This window comes from Protopterus annectens, chromosome 4.part0 (assembly GCF_019279795.1).
Source record: "Protopterus annectens isolate FY-2018-M chromosome 4.part0, PAN1.0, whole genome shotgun sequence".
Classification (NCBI taxonomy): Eukaryota; Metazoa; Chordata; order Ceratodontiformes; family Protopteridae; genus Protopterus; species Protopterus annectens.
This window is the reverse complement of record NC_056733.1, coordinates 1,165,723,180-1,165,750,649: the sequence shown is the minus strand read 5'-3', so window position 1 is coordinate 1,165,750,649 and position 27,470 is coordinate 1,165,723,180.

Genomic DNA, 27,470 nt, shown 5'->3' with positions numbered 1-27,470 from the left:
AGGGATCGGTCCCTGCCAGCAGTATGATACTTCACCAACATCCTCTAGGGCTCATTCCCTGGCAGCAGTATGATACTGCAGCAACATCCTCTAGGGCTCACTCCCTGCCAGCAGTATGATGCCTCACCAAAATCCTCTAGGCCACACTCCCTGCCAGCAGTATGATACTGCACCAACACCCTTTAGGGCTCACTCCCTGCTGGCAGTATGATACTGCACCAAAATCCTCTAGGGCTCACTCCCTGCCAGCAGGGTGATACAGCACCAACATTCTCTAGGGCTCACTTTCTGCCAGCAGTATGATGCTGCACCGCCATCCTCTAGGGCTCGGTCCCTGCCAGCAGTATGATACTTCACCAACATTCTCTAGGGCTCACTCCCTGGCAGCAGTATGATACTGCACCAACATCCTCTAGGGCTCGCTCCCTGGCAGGAGTACGATACTGCACCAACATCCTCTAGGGCTCACTCCCTTCCAGCAGTATGATGCTGCACCAACATCCTCTAGGCCACACTCCCTGCCAGCAGTATGATACTGCACCAACATCCTTTAGGGCTCACTCCCTGCTGGCAGTATGATACTGCACAAAAATCCTCCAGGGCCCACTCCCTGACAGCAGCATTATACTGCACCCTCAAACACCAGGGCCCACTCCCTGGCAGCAGTATGATACTGCAACAATATCCTCTAGGGCCCACTCCCTGGAAGCAGTATGATACTGCACCAACATCCTCTAGGGCCCACTCCCTGGCAGCTGTATGATACTGCACCAACAACATCTAGAGCTCACTCTCTAGCAGCAGTATGATACTGCCCCAACATCTTCTAGGGCTCATTCCCTGGCAGCAGTATGATACTGCACCAACATCCTCTAGGGCCCACTCCCTGGCAGCTGTATGATACTGCACCAACAAACTCTAGGGCTCACTCCCTGGCAGCAGTATGATACTGCCCCACCATCCTCTAGGGCACACTCCCTGGCAGCAGTATGATACTGCACCAACATCCTCTAAGGCCCACTCCCCAGCAGCAGTATGATACTGCCCCAACATCCTTTAGGGCACACTCCCTGGCAGCAGTATGACACTGCACCAACAACCTCTAGGGCTCACTCCCTGGCAGCAGTATGATACTGCACCAACATCCTCTAGGGCCCGCCATCTGGCAGCATTATGATACTGCACCAACATCCTCTAGGGCACAGTCCCTGGCAGAAGTATGATACTGCAACAACATCCTCTAGAGCCCACTCCCTGGCAGCAGTATGATACTGCACCAACAACCTCTAGGACTCACTCCCTGCCTGCAGTATGATGCTGCACCAACATCTTCTAGGGCTCATTCCCTGGCAGCAGTATGATACTGCACCAACATCCTCTAGGGCCTACTCCCCGTCAGCAGTATGACACTGCACCAACAACCTCTAGGGCTCACTCCCTGGCAGCAGTATGATACTGCACCAACATCCTCTAGGGCCCGCCATCTGGCAGCATTATGATACTGCACCAACATCCTCTAGGGCACAGTCCCTGGCAGAAGTATGATACTGCAACAACATCCTCTAGAGCCCACTCCCTGGCAGCAGTATGATACTGCACCAACAACCTCTAGGACTCACTCCCTGCCTGCAGTATGATGCTGCACCAACATCTTCTAGGGCTCATTCCCTGGCAGCAGTATGATACTGCACCAACATCCTCTAGGGCCCACTCCCCGTCAGCAGTATGACACTGCACCAACAACCTCTAGGGCTCACTCCCTGGCAGCAGTATGATACTGCACCAACATCCTCTAGGGCCCGCCATCTGGCAGCATTATGATACTGCACCAACATCCTCTAGGGCACAGTCCCTGGCAGAAGTATGATACTGCAACAACATCCTCTAGAGCCCACTCCCTGGCAGCAGTATGATACTGCACCAACAACCTCTAGGACTCACTCCCTGCCTGCAGTATGATGCTGCACCAACATCCTCTAGGACACACTCCCTGGCAGCAGTATGATACTGCATCAACATCCTCTAGTGCTCACTCCCTGGCAGCACTATGATACTGCACCAAAATCCTCTAGTGCTCACTCCCTGCCAGCAGTATGATACTGCACCAAAATCCTCTAGTGCTCACTCCCTGCCAGCAGGGTGATACTGCACCAGCATCCTCTAGGGCTCACTCACTGCCAGAAGTATGATGCTGCACCAACATCCTCTAGGGCTCGGTCCCTGCCAGCAGTATGATACTTCACCAACATCCTCTAGGGCTCACTCCCTGGCAGCAGTATGATACTGCAGCAACATCCTCTAGGGCTCACTCCCTGCCAGCAGTATGATGCCTCACCAAAATCCTCTAGGCCACACTCCCTGCCAGCAGTATGATACTGCAACAACACCCTTTAGGGCTCACTCCCTGCTGGCAGTATGATACTGCACCAAAATCCTCTAAGGCTCACTCCCTGACAGCAGTATTATACTGCACCAACAAACACCAGGGCCCACTTCCTGGCAGCAATATGATACTGCAACAACATCCTCTATGGCCCACTGCCTGGCAGCTGTATGATACTGCACCAACAACCTCTAGGGCTCACTCCCTGGCAGCAGTATGATACTGTACCAACATCTTCTAGGGCCCACCATCTGGCAGCAGTATGAATCTGCACCAACATCCTCTAGGGCCCACTCCCCGGCAGCAATATGGTACTGCACCAACAACCTCTACGGCTCACTCCCTGGCAGAAGTATGATACTGTACCAACATCTTCTAGGGCCCACCATCTGGCAGCAGTATGATACTGCACCAGCATCCTCTAGGGCACTCTCCCTGGCAGCAGTATGATACTGCAACAACATCCTCTAGAGCCCACTCCCTGGCAGCAGTATGATGCTGCACCAACAACCTCTAGGGCTCACTCCCTGGCAGCAGTATGATACTGCACCAACATCCTCTAGGGCTCACTCCCTGGCAGCAGTTTGATACTGCACCAACATCCTCTAGGGCCCACTCCCTGGCAGCAGTATGATACTGCACCAACATCCTCAAGGGCACACTCCCTGACAGCAGTATGATAATGCACCAACATCCTCTAGGGCCCACTCACTCCAGCAGTATGATACTGCACCAACATCCTCTAGGGCCCACTCTCTTGCAGCAGTATGATACTGCACCAACATCCTCTAGGGCCCACCATCTGGCAGCAGTATGATATTGCACCAACATACTCTAGGGCACACTCCCTGGCAGCAGTATGATACTGCACCAACATCCTCTAGGGCCTACCATCTGGGAGCAGTATGATATTGCACCAACATACTCTAGGTTACACTCCCTGGCATCAGTATGATACTGCACCAACATCCTCTAGGGCCCACTCCCTGGCAGCAGTATGATACTGCACCAACATCCTCTAGGGCACACTCCCTGACAGCAGTATGATACTGCACCAACATCCTCTAGGGCCCACTCCCTGGTAGCAGTATGATACTGCACCAACATCCTTTAGGACCCACTCCCTAGCATCAGTATGATACTGCACCAACATCCTCTAGGGCCCACTCCCTGGCAGCTATATGATACTGCACCAACATCTTCTAGAGCCCACTCCCTGGCAGCAGTATGATACTGCACCAACATCATCTAGGACCCACTCCCTGGCAGCAGTATGGTACTGCACAAATAACCTCTAGGGCTCTCTCCATGGCAGCAGTATGATACTGCACCAACATCCTTTAGGGCTCACTCCCTGCCTGCAGTATGATTTTGCACCAACATCCTCTAGGACACACTCTCTGGCAGCAGTATGATACTGCACCAAAATCCTGTAGTGCTCACTCCCTACCAGCAGTATACTGCACCAAATTCCTCTAGGGCTCACTCCCTGCTAGCAGTGTGATACACACCAACATCCTCTAGGGCTCACTCTCTGCCAGCAGTATGATGCTGCACCAACATCCTCTAGGGCACACTCCCTGGCAGCAGTATTATACTGCACCAACATCCTCTAGGGCCCACTCCCTGGCAGTAGTATGATACGGCACCAAGAACCTCTAGGGCTCACTCGCTAGCAACAGTATGATACTGCACCAGCAATGTCTAGGGCTCACTCCCTGGCAGCAGTATGATACTGCACCAACATCCTCTAGGGCCCACTTCCTGGCAGTAGTATGATACTGCACCAACATCATCCAGGGCCCACTCCCTGGCAGCAGTATGATACTGCACCAACAACCTCTAGGGCTCACTCCCTGGCAGCAGTGTGATACTGCACCAATATCCACTAGGGCTCACTCTTTGCCAGCAGTATGATGCTGCACCAACATCCTCTAGGGCACACTCCCTGGCAGCAGTATTATACTGCACCAATATCCTCTAGGGCCCACTCCCTGGCAGCAGTATGATACTGCACCAACAATCTCTAGGGCTCACTCCCTGGCAACAGTATGATACTGCACCAGCAATGTCTAGGGCTCACTCCCTGGCAGCAGTATGATACTGCACCAACAACCTCTAGGGCTCACTCCCTGGCAGCAGTGTGATACTGCACCAATATCCTCTAGGGCTCACTCTTTGCCAGCAGTATGATGCTGCACCAACATCCTCTAGGGCACACTCCCTGGCAGCAGTATTTTACTGCACCAATATCCTCTAGGGCCCACTCCCTGGCAGCAGTATGATACTGCACCAACAATCTCTAGGGCTGACTCCCTGGCAACAGTATCATACTGCACCAGCAATGTCTAGGGCTCACTCCCTGGCAGCAGTATGATACTGCACCAACATCCTCTAGGGCCCACTTCCTGGCAGCAGTATGATACTGCACCAACGTCCTCTAGGGCCCACTCCCTGGCAGCAGTATGATACTGCACCAAAAATCCTATAGTGCTCACTCCCTGCCAGCAGTATGATACTGCACCAAATTCCTCTAGGGCTCACTCCCTGCTAGCAGTGTGATACACACCAACATCCTCTAGGGCTCTCTCTGCAAGCAGTATGATGCTGCACCAACATCCTCTAGGGCACACTCCCCGGCAGCAGTATTATACTGCACCAACATCCTCTAGGGCACACTCCCTGGCAGCAGTATGATACTGCACCAACATCCTCTAGGGCACACTCCCTGGCAGCAGTATGATACTGCACCAACAATCTCTAGGGCTCACTCCCTGGCAACAGTATGATACTGCACCAGCAATGTCCAGGGCTCACTCCCTGGCAGCAGTATGATACTGCACCAACATCCTCTGGGGCCCACTTCCTAGCAGCAGTATGATACTGCACCAACATCCTCTAGGGCCCACTCCCTGGCAGCAGTATGATACTGCACCAACATCATCTAGGCCCCACTCCCTGGCAGCAGTGTGATACTGCACCAACAACCTCTAGGGCTCACTCCCTGGCAGCAGACCAATACTGCAACAACATCCTCTAGGGCTCACTCCCTGCCTGCAGTATGATGCTGCACCAACATCCTCTAGGATACACTCCCTGGCAGCAATATGATACTGCATCAACATTCTCTAGTGCTCACTACCTGGCAGCAGTATGATACTGCACCAAAATCCTTTTGTGCTCACTCCCTGCCAGCAGTATGATACTGCACCAAAATCTTCTAGGGCTCACTCCCTGCCAGCAGGGTGATACTGCACCAACATCCTCTAGGCCTCACTCTCTGCCAGCAGTATGATGCTGCACCAACATCCTCTAGGGCTCGGTCCCTGCCAGCAGTATGATACTTCACCAACCTTCTCTAGGGCTCACTCCCTGGCAGCAGTATGATACTGCACCAACATCCTCTAGGGCTCACTCCCTGGCAGGAGTACAATACTGCACCAACATCCTCTAGGGCTCACTCCCTGCCAGCAGTGTGATGCTGCACCAACATCCTCTAGGCCACACTCCCTACCAGCAGTATGATACTGCACCAACATCCTTTAGGGCTCACTCCTGCTTGCAGTATGATACTACACCAAACTCCTCTAGGGCTCACTCCCTGACAGCAGTATTATACTGCACCCTCAAACACCAGGGCCCACTCCCTGGCAGCAGCATGATACTGCAACAACATCCTCTAGGGCCCACTCCCTGGCAGCAGTATGATACTGCACCAACATCCTCTAGGGCCCACTCCCTGGCGGCTGTATGATACTGCACCAACAACCTCTAGACCTCACTCCCTAGCAGCAGTATGATACTGCCCCAACATCTTCTAGGGCTCATTCCCTGGCAGCAGTATGATACTGCACCAACATCCTCTAGGGCCCACTCCCTGGCAGCTGTATGATACTGCAGCAACAACCTCTAGGGCTCACTCCCTGGCAGCAGTATGATACTGCCCCAACATCGTCTAGGGCACACTCCCTGGCAGCAGTATGATGCTGCACCAACATCCTCTAGGGCCCACTCCCCAGCAGCAGTATGATACTGCCCCAACATCCTCTAGGGCACACTCCCTGGCAGCAGTATGATACTGCACCAACATCCTCTAGGGCCCACTCCCCGGCAGCAGTATGCTACTGCACCAACAACCTCTAGGGCTCACTCCCTGGCAGCAGTATGATACTGCACCAACATCCACTAGGGCCCACCATCTGGCAGCAGTATGATACTGCACCAACATCCTCTAGCGCACACTCCCTGGCAGCAGTATGATACTGCAACAACATCCTCTAGAGCCCACTCCCTGGCAGCAGTATGATACTGCACCAACATCCTCTAGGGCTCACTCCCTGGCAGCAGTTTGATACTGCACCAACATCCTCTAGGGCCCACTCCCTGGCAGCAGTATGATACTGCACCAACATCCTCAAGGGCACACTCCCTGACAGCAGTATGATAATGCACCAACATCCTCTAGGGCCCACTCACTCCAGCAGTATGATACTGCACCAACATCCTCTAGGGCCCACTCTCTTGCAGCAGTATGATACTGCACCAACATCCTCTAGGGCCCACCATCTGGCAGCAGTATGATATTGCACCAACATACTCTAGGGCACACTCCCTGGCAGCAGTATGATACTGCACCAACATCCTCTAGGGCCTACCATCTGGGAGCAGTATGATATTGCACCAACATACTCTAGGTTACACTCCCTGGCATCAGTATGATACTGCACCAACATCCTCTAGGGCCCACTCCCTGGCAGCAGTATGATACTGCACCAACATCCTCTAGGGCACACTCCCTGACAGCAGTATGATACTGCACCAACATCCTCTAGGGCCAACTCCCTGGTAGCAGTATGATACTGCACCAACATCCTTTAGGACCCACTCCCTAGCATCAGTATGATACTGCACCAACATCCTCTAGGGCCCACTCCCTGGCAGCTATATGATACTGCACCAACATCTTCTAGAGCCCACTCCCTGGCAGCAGTATGATACTGCACCAACATCATCTAGGACCCACTCCCTGGCAGCAGTATGATACTGCACCAACATCCTCTAGGGCCCACTTCCTGGCAGTAGTATGATACTGCACCAACATCATCCAGGGCCCACTCCCTGGCAGCAGTATGATACTGCACCAACAACCTCTAGGGCTCACTCCCTGGCAGCAGTGTGATACTGCACCAATATCCACTAGGGTTCACTCTTTGCCAGCAGTATGATGCTGCACCAACATCCTTTAGGGCACACTCCCTGGCAGCAGTATTATACTGCACCAATATCCTCTAGGGCCCACTCCCTGGCAGCAGTATGATACTGCACCAACAATCTCTAGGGCTCACTCCCTGGCAACAGTATGATACTGCACCAGCAATGTCTAGGGCTCACTCCCTGGCAGCAGTATGATACTGCACCAACAACCTCTAGGGCTCACTCCCTGGCAGCAGTGTGATACTGCACCAATATCCTCTAGGGCTCACTCTTTGCCAGCAGTATGATGCTGCACCAACATCCTCTAGGGCACACTCCCTGGCAGCAGTATTTTACTGCACCAATATCCTCTAGGGCCCACTCCCTGGCAGCAGTATGATACTGCACCAACAATCTCTAGGGCTGACTTCCTGGCAACAGTATCATACTGCACCAGCAATGTCTAGGGCTCACTCCCTGGCAGCAGTATGATACTGCACCAACATCCTCTAGGGCCCACTTCCTGGCAGCAGTATGATACTGCACCAACGTCCTCTAGGGCCCACTCCCTGGCAGCAGTATGATACTGCACCAAAAATCCTATAGTGCTCACTCCCTGCCAGCAGTATGATACTGCACCAAATTCCTCTAGGGCTCACTCCCTGCTAGCAGTGTGATACACACCAACATCCTCTAGGGCTCTCTCTGCAAGCAGTATGATGCTGCACCAACATCCTCTAGGGCACACTCCCCGGCAGCAGTATTATACTGCACCAACATCCTCTAGGGCACACTCCCTGGCAGCAGTATGATACTGCACCAACAATCTCTAGGGCTCACTCCCTGGCAACAGTATGATACTGCACCAGCAATGTCCAGGGCTCACTCCCTGGCAGCAGTATGATACTGCACCAACATCCTCTGGGGCCCACTTCCTAGCAGCAGTATGATACTGCACCAACATCCTCTAGGGCCCACTCCCTGGCAGCAGTATGATACTGCACCAACATCATCTAGGCCCCACTCCCTGGCAGCAGTGTGATACTGCACCAACAACCTCTAGGGCTCACTCCCTGGCAGCAGACCAATACTGCAGCAACATCCTCTAGGGCTCACTCCCTGCCTGCAGTATGATTCTGCACCAACATCCTCTAGGATACACTCCCTGGCAGCAATATGATACTGCATCAACATTCTCTAGTGCTCACTACCTGGCAGCAGTATGATACTGCACCAAAATCCTTTGTGCTCACTCCTGCCAGCAGTATGATACTGCACCAAAATCTTCTAGGGCTCACTCCCTGCCAGCAGGGTGATACTGCACCAACATCCTCTAGGCCTCACTCTCTGCCAGCAGTATGATGCTGCACCAACATCCTCTAGGGCTCGGTCCCTGCCAGCAGTATGATACTTCACCAACCTTCTCTAGGGCTCACTCCCTGGCAGCAGTATGATACTGCACCAACATCCTCTAGGGCTCACTCCCTGGCAGGAGTACAATACTGCACCAACATCCTCTAGGGCTCACTCCCTGCCAGCAGTGTGATGCTGCACCAACATCCTCTAGGCCACACTCCCTACCAGCAGTATGATACTGCACCAACATCCTTTAGGGCTCACTCCCTGCTTGCAGTATGATACTACACCAAACTCCTCTAGGGCTCACTCCCTGACAGCAGTATTATACTGCACCCTCAAACACCAGGGCCCACTCCCTGGCAGCAGTATGATACTGCAACAACATCCTCTAGGGCCCACTCCCTGGCAGCAGTATGATACTGCACCAACATCCTCTAGGGCCCACTCCCTGGCGGCTGTATGATACTGCACCAACAACCTCTAGACCTCACTCCCTAGCAGCAGTATGATACTGCCCCAACATCTTCTAGGGCTCATTCCCTGGCAGCAGTATGATACTGCACCAACATCCTCTAGGGCCCACTCCCTGGCAGCTGTATGATACTGCAGCAACAACCTCTAGGGCTCACTCCCTGGCAGCAGTATGATACTGCCCCAACATCCTCTAGGGCACACTCCCTGGCAGCAGTATGATGCTGCACCAACATCCTCTAGGGCCCACTCCCCAGCAGCAGTATGATACTGCCCCAACATCCTCTAGGGCACACTCCCTGGCAGCAGTATGATACTGCACCAACATCCTCTAGGGCCCACTCCCCGGCAGCAGTATGATACTGCACCAACAACCTCTAGGGCTCACTCCCTGGCAGCAGTATGATACTGCACCAACATCCACTAGGGCCCACCATCTGGCAGCAGTATGATACTGCACCAACATCCTCTAGCGCACACTCCCTGGCAGCAGTATGATACTGCAACAACATCCTCTAGAGCCCACTCCCTGGCAGCAGTATGATACTGCACCAACATCCTCTAGGGCTCACTCCCTGGCAGCAGTTTGATACTGCACCAACATCCTCTAGGGCCCACTCCTGGCAGCAGTATGATACTGCACCAACATCCTCAAGGGCACACTCCCTGACAGCAGTATGATAATGCACCAACATCCTCTAGGGCCCACTCACTCCAGCAGTATGATACTGCACCAACATCCTCTAGGGCCCACTCTCTTGCAGCAGTATGATACTGCACCAACATCCTCTAGGGCCCACCATCTGGCAGCAGTATGATATTGCACCAACATACTCTAGGGCACACTCCCTGGCAGCAGTATGATACTGCACCAACATCCTCTAGGGCCTACCATCTGGGAGCAGTATGATATTGCACCAACATACTCTAGGTTACACTCCCTGGCATCAGTATGATACTGCACCAATATCCTCTAGGGCCCACTCCCTGGCAGCAGTATGATACTGCACCAACATCCTCTAGGGCACACTCCCTGACAGCAGTATGATACTGCACCAACATCCTCTAGGGCCCACTCCTGGTAGCAGTATGATACTGCACCAACATCCTTAGGACCCACTCCCTAGCATCAGTATGATACTGCACCAACATCCTCTAGGGCCCACTCCCTGGCAGCTATATGATACTGCACCAACATCTTCTAGAGCCCACTCCCTGGCAGCAGTATGATACTGCACCAACATCATCTAGGACCCACTCCCTGGCAGCAGTATGGTACTGCACAAATAACCTCTAGGGCTCTCTCCATGGCAGCAGTATCATACTGCACCAACATCCTTTAGGGCTCACTCCCTGCCTGCAGTATGATTTTGCACCAACATCCTCTAGGACACACTCTCTGGCAGCAGTATGATACTGCACCAAAATCCTGTAGTGCTCACTCCCTGCCAGCAGTATACTGCACCAAATTCCTCTAGGGCTCACTCCCTGCTAGCAGTGTGATACACACCAACATCCTCTAGGGCTCACTCTCTGCCAGCAGTATGATGCTGCACCAACATCCTCTAGGGCACACTCCCTGGCAGCAGTATTATACTGCACCAACATCCTCTAGGGCCCACTCCCTGGCAGTAGTATGATACGGCACCAAGAACCTCTAGGGCTCACTCGCTAGCAACAGTATGATACTGCACCAGCAATGTCTAGGGCTCACTCCCTGGCAGCAGTATGATACTGCACCAACATCCTCTAGGGCCCACTTCCTGGCAGTAGTATGATACTGCACCAACATCATCCAGGGCCCACTCCCTGGCAGCAGTATGATACTGCACCAACAACCTCTAGGGCTCACTCCCTGGCAGCAGTGTGATACTGCACCAATATCCACTAGGGCTCACTCTTTGCCAGCAGTATGATGCTGCACCAACATCCTCTAGGGCACACTCCCTGGCAGCAGTATTATACTGCACCAATATCCTCTAGGGCCCACTCCCTGGCAGCAGTATGATACTGCACCAACAATCTCTAGGGCTCACTCCCTGGCAACAGTATGATACTGCACCAGCAATGTCTAGGGCTCACTCCCTGGCAGCAGTATGATACTGCACCAACAACCTCTAGGGCTCACTCCCTGGCAGCAGTGTGATACTGCACCAATATCCTCTAGGGCTCACTCTTTGCCAGCAGTATGATGCTGCACCAACATCCTCTAGGGCACACTCCCTGGCAGCAGTATTTTACTGCACCAATATCCTCTAGGGCCCACTCCCTGGCAGCAGTATGATACTGCACCAACAATCTCTAGGGCTGACTCCCTGGCAACAGTATCATACTGCACCAGCAATGTCTAGGGCTCACTCCCTGGCAGCAGTATGATACTGCACCAACATCCTCTAGGGCCCACTTCCTGGCAGCAGTATGATACTGCACCAAAAATCCTATAGTGCTCACTCCCTGCCAGCAGTATGATACTGCACCAAATTCCTCTAGGGCTCACTCCCTGCTAGCAGTGTGATACACACCAACATCCTCTAGGGCTCTCTCTGCAAGCAGTATGATGCTGCACCAACATCCTCTAGGGCACACTCCCCGGCAGCAGTATTATACTGCACCAACATCCTCTAGGGCACACTCCCTGGCAGCAGTATGATACTGCACCAACAATCTCTAGGGCTCACTCCCTGGCAACAGTATGATACTGCACCAGCAATGTCCAGGGCTCACTCCCTGGCAGCAGTATGATACTGCACCAACATCCTCTGGGGCCCACTTCCTAGCAGCAGTATGATACTGCACCAACATCCTCTAGGGCCCACTCCCTGGCAGCAGTATGATACTGCACCAACATCATCTAGGCCCCACTCCCTGGCAGCAGTGTGATACTGCACCAACAACCTCTAGGGCTCACTCCCTGGCAGCAGACCAATACTGCAACAACATCCTCTAGGGCTCACTCCCTGCCTGCAGTATGATGCTGCACCAACATCCTCTAGGATACACTCCCTGGCAGCAGTATGATACTGCATCAACATTCTCTAGTGCTCACTACCTGGCAGCAGTATGATACTGCACCAAAATCCTTTTGTGCTCACTCCCTGCCAGCAGTATGATACTGCACCAAAATCTTCTAGGGCTCACTCCCTGCCAGCAGGGTGATACTGCACCAACATCCTCTAGGCCTCACTCTCTGCCAGCAGTATGATGCTGCACCAACATCCTCTAGGGCTCGGTCCCTGCCAGCAGTATGATACTTCACCAACCTTCTCTAGGGCTCACTCCCTGGCAGCAGTATGATACTGCACCAACATCCTCTAGGGCTCACTCCCTGGCAGGAGTACAATACTGCACCAACATCCTCTAGGGCTCACTCCCTGCCAGCAGTGTGATGCTGCACCAACATCCTCTAGGCCACACTCCCTACCAGCAGTATGATACTGCACCAACATCCTTTAGGGCTCACTCCCTGCTTGCAGTATGATACTACACCAAACTCCTCTAGGGCTCACTCCCTGACAGCAGTATTATACTGCACCCTCAAACACCAGGGCCCACTCCCTGGCAGCAGTATGATACTGCAACAACATCCTCTAGGGCCCACTCCCTGGCAGCAGTATGATACTGCACCAACATCCTCTAGGGCCCACTCCCTGGCGGCTGTATGATACTGCACCAACAACCTCTAGACCTCACTCCCTAGCAGCAGTATGATACTGCCCCAACATCTTCTAGGGCTCATTCCCTGGCAGCAGTATGATACTGCACCAACATCCTCTAGGGCCCACTCCCTGGCAGCTGTATGATACTGCAGCAACAACCTCTAGGGCTCACTCCCTGGCAGCAGTATGATACTGCCCCAACATCCTCTAGGGCACACTCCCTGGCAGCAGTATGATGCTGCACCAACATCCTCTAGGGCCCACTCCCCAGCAGCAGTATGATACTGCCCCAACATCCTCTAGGGCACACTCCCTGGCAGCAGTATGATACTGCACCAACATCCTCTAGGGCCCACTCCCCGGCAGCAGTATGATACTGCACCAACAACCTCTAGGGCTCACTCCCTGGCAGCAGTATGATACTGCACCAACATCCACTAGGGCCCACCATCTGGCAGCAGTATGATACTGCACCAACATCCTCTAGCGCACACTCCCTGGCAGCAGTATGATACTGCAACAACATCCTCTAGAGCCCACTCCCTGGCAGCAGTATGATACTGCACCAACAACCTCGAGGGCTCACTCCCTGCCTGCAGTATGATGCTGCACCAACATCCTCTAGTACACACGCCCTGGCAGCAGTATGATACTGCATCAACATCCTCTAGTGCTCACTCCCTGGCAGCAGTATGATACTGCACCAAAATCCTCTAGTGCTCACTCCCTGCCAGCAGTATGATACTGCACCAAAATCCTCTAGGGCTCACTCCCTGCCAGCAGGGTGATACTGCGCCAACATCCTCTAGGGCTCACTCTCTGCTAGCAGTATGATGCTGCACCAACATCTTCTAGGCCTCGGTCCTTGCCAGCAGTATGATACTTCACCAACATTCTCTAGGGCTCACTCCTTGGCAGCAGTATGATACTGCACCAACATCCTCTAGGGGTCACTCCGTGGCAGGAGTATGATACAGCACCACCATCCTCTAGGGCTCACTCCCTGCCAGCAGTATGATGCTGCACCAACATCCTATAGGCCACACTCCCTGCCAGCAGTATGATACTGCACCAACATCCTTTAGGGCTCACTCCCTGCCGGCAGTATGATACTGCACCAAAATCCTCTAGGGCTCACTCCCTGTCAGCAGTATTATACTGCCCCAACAAACACCAGGGCCCACTCCCTGGAAGCAGTATGATACTGCAACAACATCCCCTAGGGCCCACTCCCTGGCAGCTGTATGATACTGCACCAACAACCTCTAGGGCTCACTGCCTGGCAGCAGTATGATACTGCCCCAACATCCTCTAGGGCACACTCCCTGGCAGCAGTATGATACTGCACCAACATCCTGTAGGGCCCACTCCCCAGCAGCAGTATGGTACTGCACCAACAACCTCTAAGGTTCACTCCCTGGCAGCAGTATGATACTGTACCAACATCCTCTAGGGCCCACCATCTGGCAGCAGTATGATACTGCACCAGCATCCTTTAGGGCACTCTCCCTGGCAGCAGTATGATACTGCACCAACATCCTCTAGGGCCCACCATCTGGCAGCAGTATGATACTGCACCAGCATCCTTTAGGGCACTCTCCCTGGCAGCAGTATGATACTGCACCAACATCCTCTAGAGCCCACTCCCTGGCAACAGTATGATACTGCACCAACAACCTCTAGGGCTCACTCCCTGGCAGCAGTATGATACTGCACCAACATCCTCTAGGGCTCACTCCCTGGCAGCAGTTTGATACGGCACCAGCATCCTCTAGGGCCCACTCCCTGGCAGCAGTATGATACTGCACCAACATCCTCTAGGGCACACTCCCTGGCAGCAGTATGATACTGCACCAACATCCTCTAGCGCACACTCCCTGGCAGCAGTATGATACTGCAACAACATCCTCTAGAGCCCACTCCCTGGCAGCAGTATGATACTGCACCAACAACCTCTAGGGCTCACTCCCTGCCTGCAGTATGATGCTGCACCAACATCCTCTAGGACACACTCCCTGGCAGCAGTATGATACTGCATCAACATCCTCTAGTGCTCACTCCCTGGCAGCAGTATGATACTGCACCAAAATCCTCTAGTGCTCACTCCCTGCCAGCAGTATGATACTGCACCAAAATCCTCTAGGGCTCACTCCCTGCCAGCAGGGTGATACTGCGCCAACATCCTCTAGGGCTCACTCTCTGCTAGCAGTATGATGCTGCACCAACATCTTCTAGGCCTCGGTCCTTGCCAGCAGTATGATACTTCACCAACATTCTCTAGGGCTCACTCCTTGGCAGCAGTATGATACTGCACCAACATCCTCTAGGGGTCACTCCGTGGCAAGAGTATGATACAGCACCAACATCCTCTAGGGCTCACTCCCTGCCAGCAGTATGATGCTGCACCAAAATCCTCTAGGCCACACTCCCTGCCAGCAGTATGATACTGCACCAACATCCTTTAGGGCTCACTCCCTGCCGGCAGTATGATACTGCACCAAAATCCTCTAGGGCTCACTCCCTGTCAGCAGTATTATACTGCACCAACAAACACCAGGGCCCACTCCCTGGAAGCAGTATGATACTGCAACAACATCCCCTAGGGCCCACTCCCTGGCAGCTGTATGATACTGCACCAACAACCTCTAGGGCTCACTGCCTGGCAGCAGTATGATACTGCCCCAACATCCTCTAGGGCACACTCCCTGGCAGCAGTATGATACTGCACCAACATCCTGTAGGGCCCACTCCCCAGCAGCAGTATGGTACTGCACCAACAACCTCTAAGGTTCACTCCCTGGCAGCAGTATGATACTGTACCAACATCCTCTAGGGCCCACCATCTGGCAGCAGTATGATACTGCACCAGCATCCTTTAGGGCACTCTCCCTGGCAGCAGTATGATACTGCACCAACATCCTCTAGAGCCCACTCCCTGGCAACAGTATGATACTGCACCAACAACCTCTAGGGCTCACTCCCTGGCAGCAGTATGATACTGCACCAACATCCTCTAGGGCTCACTCCCTGGCAGCAGTTTGATACGGCACCAGCATCCTCTAGGGCCCACTCCCTGGCAGCAGTATGATACTGCACCAACATCCTCTAGGGCACACTCCCTGACAGCAGTATGATACTGCACCAACATCCTCTAGGGCCCACTCCCTGGCGGCAGTATGATACTGCACTAACATCCTCTAGGGCCCACTCCCTGGCAGCAGTATGATACTGCTCCAACATCCTCTAGTGTCCACTCCCTGGCAACAGTATGATACTGCACCAACATCCTCTAGGGCCCACTCCCTGGCAGCTGTATGATACTGTATCAACAACCTCTAGGGCTCACTCCCTGTCAGCAGTATGATACTGCCCCAACATCCTCTAGGGCTCACTCCCTGGCAGCAGTATGATACTGCACCAACATCCTCTAGGGCCCACTCCCTGACAGCTGTATGATACTGCACCATCAACCTCTAGGGCTCACTCCCTGACAGCAGTATGATACTGCCACAACATCCTCTAGGGCACACTCACTGGCAGCAGTATGATACTGCGCCAACATCCTCTAGGGCCCACTCCCTTGCAGCAGTGTGATACTGCACCAACAACCTCTAAGGCTCACTCCCTGGCAGCAGTATGATACTGCACCAACGTCCTCTAGGGCCCACCGTCTGGCAGCAGTATGATATTGCACCAACATACTCTAGGGCACACTCTCTGGCAGCAGTATGATACTGCACCAACATCCTCTAGGGCCCACCATCTGGCAGCAGTATGATATTTCACCAACATACTCTAGGGCACACTCCCTGGCAGCAGTATGATACTGCACCAACATCCTCTAGGGGCCCACTCCCTGGCAGCAGTATGATACTGCACCAAAATCCTCTAGGGCACACTCCCTGACAGCAGTATGATACTGCACCGACATCCTCTAGGGCCCACTCCCTGGCAGCAGTATGATACTGCACCATCATCCTCTAGGGCTCACTCCCTGGCAGCAGTATGATACGGCACCAACATCCTCTAGGCCCCACTCCCTGGCTGCTGTGTGATACTGCACCACCATCCTCTAGGGCTCACTCCCTGACAGCAGTATGATACTGCCCCAACATCCTCTAGGGCATGCTCACTGGCAGCAGTATGATACTGCACCAACATCCTCTAGGGCCCACTCCCTTGCAGCAGTATGATACTGCACCAACAACCTCTAGGGCTCACTCCCTGGCAGCAGTATGATTCTGCACCAACATCGTCTAGGGCCCACTCCCTGGCAGCAGTATGATACTGCACCAACATTCTCTAGGGCTCACTCCCTGGCAGCAGTATGATACTGCACCAACATCCTCTAGGGCCCCACCCTGGCAGCAGTATGATACTGCACCAACAACCTCTATCTCCTCATCTGCCATGGACATGGGTCCGACTGAGCTGATGGAAGGCTAACGGGGGTCTGAAAACGAGGAAAAGAACTGGTGACAGTTGACGGTCAGCCGTGGGAGCGCAGCAAAAAAAAGTAGCTGTAATGTTTTTGTGTGGTTTATATTTATGTTTTTTTATGCACACAGCCTGTGAAGTTTATTTTTTATATAAGTGTGAATGGCATTGAGTAATTGTTTTGGCTCTGATGTTTGAGTAGTTGAAATATCTGTGAAATATCGCTGTGCACATCAAGTGCTGAGAAATGCTTGAGGAGGCTGAAACATTGGTAGTGAAATACAGACTGTACCCAATAAACTTATTTGTCATACCTCTTTTTCAACACACACACACACACACACACACACACACACATACACGCACAGTGGATATAAAATGTTTACACCCCCCCCTTTAAAATGGCAGGTTTTTGTGATATAAAAAAATGAGACCACAATGAATCATTTTAAAACTTTTCTCACCTTTAATGTGACCTATAACCTGTACAGTTCAATTGAAAAACAAGCAAATCTGTTCGGGGAAAACATATAAAAATGTACAATATGCTGGTTGCATAAGTTTGGATACCCTTAAACTAATACTTTGTTGAATCACCTTTTGATTTAATTACAGCATTCAGTCTTCTTGGGTAGGAGTCTATCAGCATGGCAGATCTTGACTTGGCAATATTTGCTCACTCTTCCTTGCAAAAGTGCTCCAAGACTGTCAAGATTGCGAGGGCATCTCTTGTGCTCAGCCCTCTTCAGGTCACCCCACAGATTTTCTATTAGATTTAGGTCTGGGCTCTGGCTAGGCCATTCCAAAACTTAAATTTTCTTCTGGTGAAGCCATTCTTTTGTTGATGTGGTTGTATGCTTGGGGTCATTTTCGTGTTGAAAGGTGAAATTCCTCTTCATCTTCAGCTTTCTAGCAGATGCCTGAAGGTTTTGGGCCAAAAGTGACTGGTATTTGGTTCATAATGCCCTCCACGTTGACTAAAGCCCCAGTTCCAGCTGAAGAAAAGCAACTCCAAAGCATGATACTGCCACCACCCTGCTTCACTATGGGGATGGTGTTCTTTTGGTGATGCGAAGTGTTGTTTTTGTGCCAAACGTGTCTTTTGGAATTGTGGCCAAAAAGTTCAACCTTGGTCTCATCAGACCATAACACATATTCCCACATGCTTTTGGGAGACTGGGTGTATTGTTTTGCAAATTTTAGCTCGGCCTGGATGTTTTTCTGTGTAAGAAAAGGCTTCCGTCTTGCAACCCTACCCCATAGCCCAGACATGGTGAATATGAGAGATTGTTCTCACATGTAGTACACAACCTTTACTTGCCAGAAATTCCTGCAGCTCCTTCAGTGTTGCTATAGGTCTCTTGGCAGCCTCCCTGACCAGTTTTCATCTTGTCTTTTCATCAATTTTGGTGGGATGTCCTGTTCTTTGAGACGTCACTGTTGTCCCATATTTTCTCCACTTTTTGGCGACTGTCTTCACTGTGTTCCATGGTATATCCAATGCTGTGGAAGTTTTTATACCCTTCTCCTGACTGAGATCCCTTTGATGCTTTGCAATCTCTCTGTGAACCATGGCTTTTGTTATAGCAGGCAATTGAGTAAATGTCAGGGAAAATCCTACTAGGACAGCTGAACTTTATTTGGGGTTAATCAGAGTCTCTTTAATTGATGGCAGGTGTGTACCCAAGAAGACTGAATGCTGTAATTAAATCAAAAGGTGCTTCAACAAAGTATTAGTTTAAGGGTGTGCACACTTAATACAACCAGCTTATTGTGCGTTTTTTATTTTTTTTTATATTATTCCCCTAACAGATTTGTTGTTTTTTAATTGAATTGTACAGGTTATAGGTCACATTAAAGGTGGGAAAAGTTTTGAAATGATTTATTGTGTTCTCATTTTTTTATATTACAAAAAACTAGCATTTTAACAAGGGTGTGTAAACTGTTTATATCCATTGTATATACACACACAGAGTGCCAAAAAGTAAAGCAAACCTCAATGGATAGTGATAATTCCTAAGGGGTAAACAATGTATGAACAGGCTCACTAAAAAAACAAAACCAGCTACTTACAGCACTAAATCCAAAAGCTAGAACATAGATCCTTTCATAATGGCACCATTTTCATTTGCTAACTAGTAAAACTGACACACAAAAACTGCTGTAAGAGGTACTAAACTATGTAGAATTTCCAGTGTAATAAATCCTAATTTTTCCCAACACACTTCAAAATAATATATGAACTCCTGTTGAAATAATACTGCTGTAAAATCCCTGTGTTAAAAAGCACACCATGTGATTTTGTAATTTCCAGTAATCCACACAACAATGTGGATTTTAAATTAAGCAAATCACTCTTAATGTCTATATGCACAGAGATATAAAAACATGTGAAGTCTCGCAGATGAAAATAGTTCAGTTAATGTGCCACACTGTGCAAACCAGAAAGTACTTGCACAGAAAATCACACAGATCTGTGGACCTCAGATCCATTTGTTCTCACTAAAGCTTCACAGTTTAAATTGCTTTAAGTAATGTTCATTCTATACTGAAAAGGTATTGAAATACTGTGTTTGTAAAGATACAGCTATCATATTCCATCACAAAAAAGGTCTTTAATACAGAACATCAAACAGTTCCGAATTAAACCATTAAACACAAGTAGCTTCGTGTTTGGCGATTTTTGATTGGCCCGTATGCCAGTATATAAGCCAATCAAAAATTCTCACAGCGGATCCTCTTCTGTTCAATATGGAACATCAGGCAGTTCCGCATTAAACAGAATTAGCTCCATTTTGCAAATTTTTGATTGGCTCGTATACCGGCATACGGGCCAATCAAAAAAGCAGAGGCTGTTTTGCTGGGATTTTAACTGGCAGTGAGGGACTCAGGATCAGGCTGCTGATCCCGGGACAGCCCCACTCAAATAGGGACATCGGGCAACCCTGGTACTAGTACAAATCAAAACTACTAAAGCACTACTGACGTGCAAACCTGAATTCTTACAACTAACATCAAGTGGGGTTTCACAAGTCTGTCTTCACTTCCAGGTTAAAATGCTATGTCAAATATTTAGATTTCTTTCACTTTAACATTTACTCTGCATGTTGAATGAAGTGAAAACACCTGCAGCTAAATAACAGTTGTCTGTATTTAGTACACATACTACAAATAATCTTAAAAAAAACATGCTATAAAATGTACAAGTAACATGAATCATCATCTGCAGGTGCTGTGCTGTCCAGGGGGAGGGTTCAAACTCAGATTAATCAAAAGCAAAACAACTTTCCGTTTCCAGCATATGATTCATTAACATACATGAGGAACATCAGTAGCTACATCAGTGCAGTTATGATATGGAAATATGGAAACAGACTTGTGAAGTACGCTTAGTGATGTGGTGAAAAACTGCCCTTTTTACTTTTTATTAAGATAAATAAGCAAAAGTTACTTTATATAAAAACTCATTCCTCATGTAATAAAACTATCTAAATATAAACAGTATGACATACTTTTCATAGAAAACAATCTCCAAAAGCATTTTGGAGGTTGATATTTACAGGAAAGTGTCCAATGATACCCTTTCAGTAGCAATAGCCACAGATAATGTAAGAAAGTTCATCTCTTCATATTTTACTGAGCTTATTTAGTACTTACGATTTGTAACAGCAGTACAGCAGCTTATTTAATTTTCTCTTGAAACAGCCAGAGGTAGAGCCAGGCAAACAGCCATGAATGGCAATGCGGGAAAGTGAAAGCAAGAAACAGCACATCCACGAACATAGAGACTACATTGATCAACCGCAAGGTGTGAATGTGGAAATCTCATTCTTTTCTTTTTTTAATAGTGAGTGGCATGCATCCATGCGTATGAGACATGCATGGTCCTCCTTAAAGGAGAACATGCCACAATGTTAAGAAATTTTTTTTTTTGTGGTTTTTGGAAGTCTGCATTGGGGACTGTCCCTCTCGCTCCCCCAGCTATGTGGCTGAATTCAAGCAAAAAGTAACGCAAAAGTAATTCACATTTACATTACTAATTATTAAAAAAAAGTAACATATTACAATTACTGCATTACTATATTGACAACTAATGCATAATATTATAAGTTACTTAAAAATGTAATATATTACAATGACGCATTACTTTTGTAACGTGTTACTCCCATCACTAGTGATAGACCTATTTATCAGAATGCTAACAGGATAGGCTATTGCACTGGCGGCCAGTTTTAAATATTCTGATGGAAGATTGTCTGCAGACAAGGAACATGGTTTAGTCTAGTAAGTTTATGTACTAGCAAGGTAGGTATAGCTTGTAGAAAAAAGGTGTTTTTTGTGAGGGAGGAGTCTGAGCTGGGGTGGCTATCTACAGAGTCTGTGTTAGGTGAATTCTCTGTATGGTTTGAATTATTGTTGGGTGAGGAGAGATTTATAAGTTTTAGAATACTAGCTATGAAGTGCGAGTTAAATATATCAGTTATTTCAGATGCTTCTTTATCTGGGACTGGTGAAGTATTTTGAGGTATCCCTGGAGAAAGAAGTTTCGATACAAATTTCCAGAAATTTTTAGGGTTGTTTGTCTGACAGTTTAGTTGTTGTGCAAAATAGTTTTTTATTAGCGATAACTAGTTTTTTGCTTGGTTTTAGAGTTGCTTGAATTTTAGATGATTGGTTTCATTTTTGGCTCTTTGTCATTCTTTCCAGGCTCAGTCCATAGCTAGTATTATTTGTTTAGTGGATTTTGTAAGCCAGGGTGCATGGTTTGTTTTAGCCCTTTTAGTTTGTAGATGAGCTAAGCTATTGAGAGTATACAGGAAATGTTTGTTGAAGTGGCTTATGCATCGTCTAGGAAGAGTATTTTAGTGGGGATCAGTTTATAATTTTTAGGATATTGTTGAAGAGCTGTTTGTTGAATTTGGTTAAATTTCTAGAGGTTTTATAATTGAGGCTTTTTGGCATACATGGGGGAGCTCTGTAGGTATAAGCTGGTGAATGGTCATTTAGGGTATCTGGTAGAATATCAGAGCTGGAATGTTTAAGTGGGTCATTAACTAGGAGCCAATCAAGAGTTGCACCTAGCTGATTTTTGCTATCTACTCTGGTAAGGAAGGTTATAAGTTGTGTGAAGCCATGGAGGTAAATATTTTCTGTTGGAAGAATAGTGGTCATATTTTGCCAGTTAATGTTTGTGTCACCCATTATAATCGATTCATTTGGAGATGTTACTGGAAGTCTAGGAGAGAAAGTCTTCAAGAGTTGGGATATTTTGGCATGGAGGTATATAAACTATGCCAATGCAAATTAGTTTAGTGTTATTTGTGTGTATGGATGCCAGGAATATTTCAGCATTACCAAAAGTTGGGGCAAGTTTGGAGAGGCGGATGATTGATAAGCTGGCATGATAAATTAATGCTACCCCTCCTACATTTTTATTGGTCCTATCTTTACTAAGAATGTTGTATCCTGGAAGGAAAATTTCAGAGTCCTGAGTATATGGTTTGAGCCAAGTCTCACTGACTGCTACTATATCTAGGGATGGAATTTTAGCCATGCATGAAATTCTGTGGTTCTGTTACATATACTATGTACGCTAAGTGTTATTAGAAACAGGTTTTTGGTGGAAGATGGTTGTGTAGGTCCAACATTGGGGTGAATATCATCACACTGTAAGACTTGAAGGAGTTGGGTTCTGATATGGTGAAGAAGTGTGCCTTTGTTGGTGTACTTGGTGTGTTTGTATGATGTTAGTTTTATTTTGTTGGATGTTGGGAAGGTAATAAAGTTTAGTAAGGTGAGTTGTGTTGTATTTGATTAAGTAGGATGTTATGTTAGAACAACTATCTATATGGATGTCAATAGGTAGGGACTGGGTAGATGGTTTCACAGGGGCTGACAATAGAGTATAGGTAATAGTGGTGGCTTGTGGGAGTAAGCCAAGTAACGTGAGTAGTGTTGTACAGAAAATGAGGTATTGTGTAGAGGGAAGCATGTTTTAGCTGTATGCATGTCAGAGAAGAAAGTAAGCTACGTATGTAAGTATAAATTATGTTTTAGCTGTTTTGGGTATATGAAGGTCAGAGAAGAAATAAAATATGTATGTACGTATTAATTATAGAGGAGAAAAATGGAAGTAAAAAGGTGATGAAGTATATATTACAAGAGGAATGGGAAATGTATGATTAGTTATAATGTGTCTATTAAAGTCATTCAGAGTTGTATGGAAGTTGTTGCATTTTAGGAATAGGAGGGTTTTTATTATGTTGGTATTAGCTAATTAGTTGATGGTAGTGAGTGGGAGGAGTTATGGTGACTATAAATTTAATAAATAGGGGGGTGGGTGGGAATGGGGATAGGGGAGCGGAGTGAACCTGAGCATAGCGAGGGCAAATGGAGTGGGTAGAGTCAGTAGAGACAGATTGTACAGAAGAAAAACAGTCCAGGGCTTTTGAGGTGCAATTACAAGAGAGTGGCAGTAGGTTAGGTAACTGGGAATTAACTATTTTATCAAAGGAAAAAAAAAAACTGAACAGCAAAAGGTGAAGAAATATGGGCTGGTGTTGTCCTTGAGTTCTGATACAGTTACCGCTGGGTTTTCGAATAAGTAATAAAACTAAGTAAGGACAGACAAGAAATGAAAAATGTTGGTAGGATTTTAGCAGAGCAGGGACTTTTCTTGTACTCTCTCTAAAAGGGGGGGGGGTATAGAGAGAGGCAAGTGAGATTACTGTGCACACCCTACCACAGCATGAGCTTAGGATAGCTTTCTTACTTTCTTTTTTTTAATGAAATACTTATATGGCAATAGGAGATGTACATTGAGCACACAAAGTTTTGTTTTAACAGATCTTTTGAGTCACTTGTTGGCCTTACCTTAAGGTGATTCTCTAGCCGGTACTATTCTGCGGAAAGGAGTGAGAAATTTGGTTCTTCTGTTGGGGTAACTGTAAAATAAAAAGAAGAGAAGAGAGGTGCTTTCAAAATAAGTGCAGAGGAAGGGAAGATGGGAGCAGAGGAAAGCTTGGAGAAGAAAAATTGTAAATGTAAAAGTTTCAGGTTAGAGGGTAAAAAGCAGGGCTGAGAAAAAGAAAACAGCAGACACAGTTAAGTAGAAGAGGTTAGTAGAAAACAGAGAGAAGGTTAACATATATCCCTTAGTATATGAGGATAAACAGTGATGGGGTCAGGAGGTAATAAATCAGAGGTACTACAGCATTGTTCAAATGACTTAGTAAAAATAATTAAGTTCAGTTACATAGCAAGTTAGCATTCATAGAACCCGTATACAATTTACTGAGTATCGAATTTAACTTCCTTTGTATATGCACTTAGATTGTCTTAAAAAGCATTCAACAAGCAATAGACACTAGCACTAAGATGCCACTCACAATTATTAGACAATTTCCTTTATATATTAGTAATAGTTTCGGTTGGGTGGGCACTTTGTCTAATATATCTAAAATGTAGCTTGTGCATTTCTGACAATCAGATTCTTATTACGAGTGTTTGTATGGAGAGTTTTGCTTCCAGAGACATTGTGTATATACATTGCTTGCATACTGTATTTTTTTTTTTGAGGATTAACTGATTGTCAGTTTACACCGAGCACATAGCTAACCTACATAGGAACAGCTGTTTCCGCTAGGTGCTTGCAGGATAATTTTTGCCAAAATCTCAGTCAGGTCCTAGTGTGTGTGTGCTATGCGTTAGAGCCCATTTTTAAGCTAAGTAGTTAGAGGATGTATCACACAACACAAAAATAATTAAAGTCACAATTGGATCACTTCATTTAAAATAAGAATTGCATCAGTAGTTCCATACCATCAAAATGGCAAGGCTATGATTCACTGAATGAGTGAAAAACGTTTCTGTAGGGTCATTGTATAATTAACATAACCTTTGCAACAGTTCAAATCTCAGGTTAAATGACCAAATTATCAGTGAGTGCAGAAACAGACAATATGTCCTAAATAATCCTGCAACAGTACATTTATAGGTCAGCGTTATCTGATCATTGCCTTAGTAATCACGAGTGTAATATCATTGGGTAGAGACGCGCCCTTGTTGAAGCATAACTGCAGTAACTGGAAATGAAATTTTAAGTGGCCAATTGAAATGTGTATCTGTTTGTTGGGAGCCAATACTGTTAGGGAGACTGTCAATAGGATAGTTACAGCACTGAGAGCAAAATACTTTTTTTGCGAGGTATATGCCAGTTTAACCAGATTACTTAAGGAGTGTAGAAACCAAAGCCCTGCTTAATCATATCTCAGTGCTATTCTAACTTCAGAGTTCTTTAATCATTGCATAATAAGCACGCGTGTGACCACATCGGGCAGAAATGGACCCTTATTTGAAAAGGCACAGCAGCAGCGAGTGTTAGAATTTTGAGCTGACCAATTGAAATGCATATATGTTAGTTGAGAGCCAATCCTGTTAGGGCAGCTAAAAGGTCAGTTAGATAGTTACCGCAGTGCAAGCAAAGGACTTTTGCAAGGTATGCACCCATTTAATGATTATGGGAGAAGTAGATGATATTACTATCACTAACTTTTGTTATTTTTTTGGTTAGAATCTTTAGTCAGGAATCAGCCATTAAAGTGGCTAGAAACACTGTTGAACTGTAGATAATGATGCCAATACAAGCATTAGGGTTTTGAGCTAGGTAAAAGCTTGTTTCATGATAACAGAAGGTGCAGGGGTGATAGAAAACAAAAGGTAATACTATAGATTTTTACCGTCTTTATCAGGAATCAACCACCAGGCGACCGCAGTGGTGCAGCGGTTAGCATTGCCACCTCACAGTAAGAGGTTCTCCGGTTCCATCCTCAGCTGGGGTGTCTTCTGTACGGAGTCTGCATGTCCTCCGTGTGGTCACATGGGTTTCCTCCGGGTGCTCCGGTTTCCTCCCACATCCCAAAGACATGCTGTAGGTGGATTAGACACTCTAAATTGGCCCTAGGCATGAGTGCATGCATGTGTGTGCCTTCTGTGGAAGGTTGGGCGCTGGGCTGGCAACTCGATACTGTAAAAACTCCACTGCCAATCATGAGTGGACAGGTGATCCACTGTGACGACCCCTAATCGGGAAAAAGCCAAAAGAAGAAGATCAGGAATCAACCACCCTAGAGGATTATATTTAGGCTAAATGCTAGGAATGAAGATTTTATTTAAAGTAAAACAGTAAAAGTTGTGGATTCCACCTCTACCAGCAGACCAGTTACAAGTGGTGTACCACAAGGATCTGTGCTGGGCCCCCAACTATTTGGAATCTATTTCTCAGAAGTCCAGATAAAAATAGATGGCCTGTGGCTTACCAAGTTCACCAGTGACAGCAAACTAGGTGCAATCACTGAGTCCCCTGACGATGGTGACATACTACAAAAAGGGCTTACACAGACAAATGATTGGTGCCAAAGTTACGGACTTAAACTAAATGAAAAAAATTCATTATCATCTCTTTTGGAAAAGGGGAAGTCCTTGCAAATTACTTAACAGTACCCCCTTAGCTCTAACCCTATGATGATAGATTTGGGAACAGAGGTTGATAGCAACCTTAACTTCAATCATCCTGTGTCCACAGTGGTAAGGAAGGCCTTCTACATTGCACATTTCATAAGTAAAGGGCATCACATCCAGAGCTAAGGATGTTATAACTCCCCTGTACTCATCCTGCATCAGACCACTAATAGAATACAATGCTCCCTTCTATATGTACCTCACTAGACACATGCAGCAGCTGGAGAGACCTCAGAGGTTTCTCACCAAGAAAATTCTGGGTCTTCAACACATGATCTACATGGACAGACTGAAGGCCCTGTCACTGTACTCTGTATCTTATAGGCTGCTGAGAGGTGACTTGTGCCTGGCCTACAGAGCTATCTCGGACCCTGTCCTAATGGAAATGTTGTACATCCGCAAGACAAATGGGATAAGATTCACTCGCTCTAGGGATGTTAACCTAGCCTGCG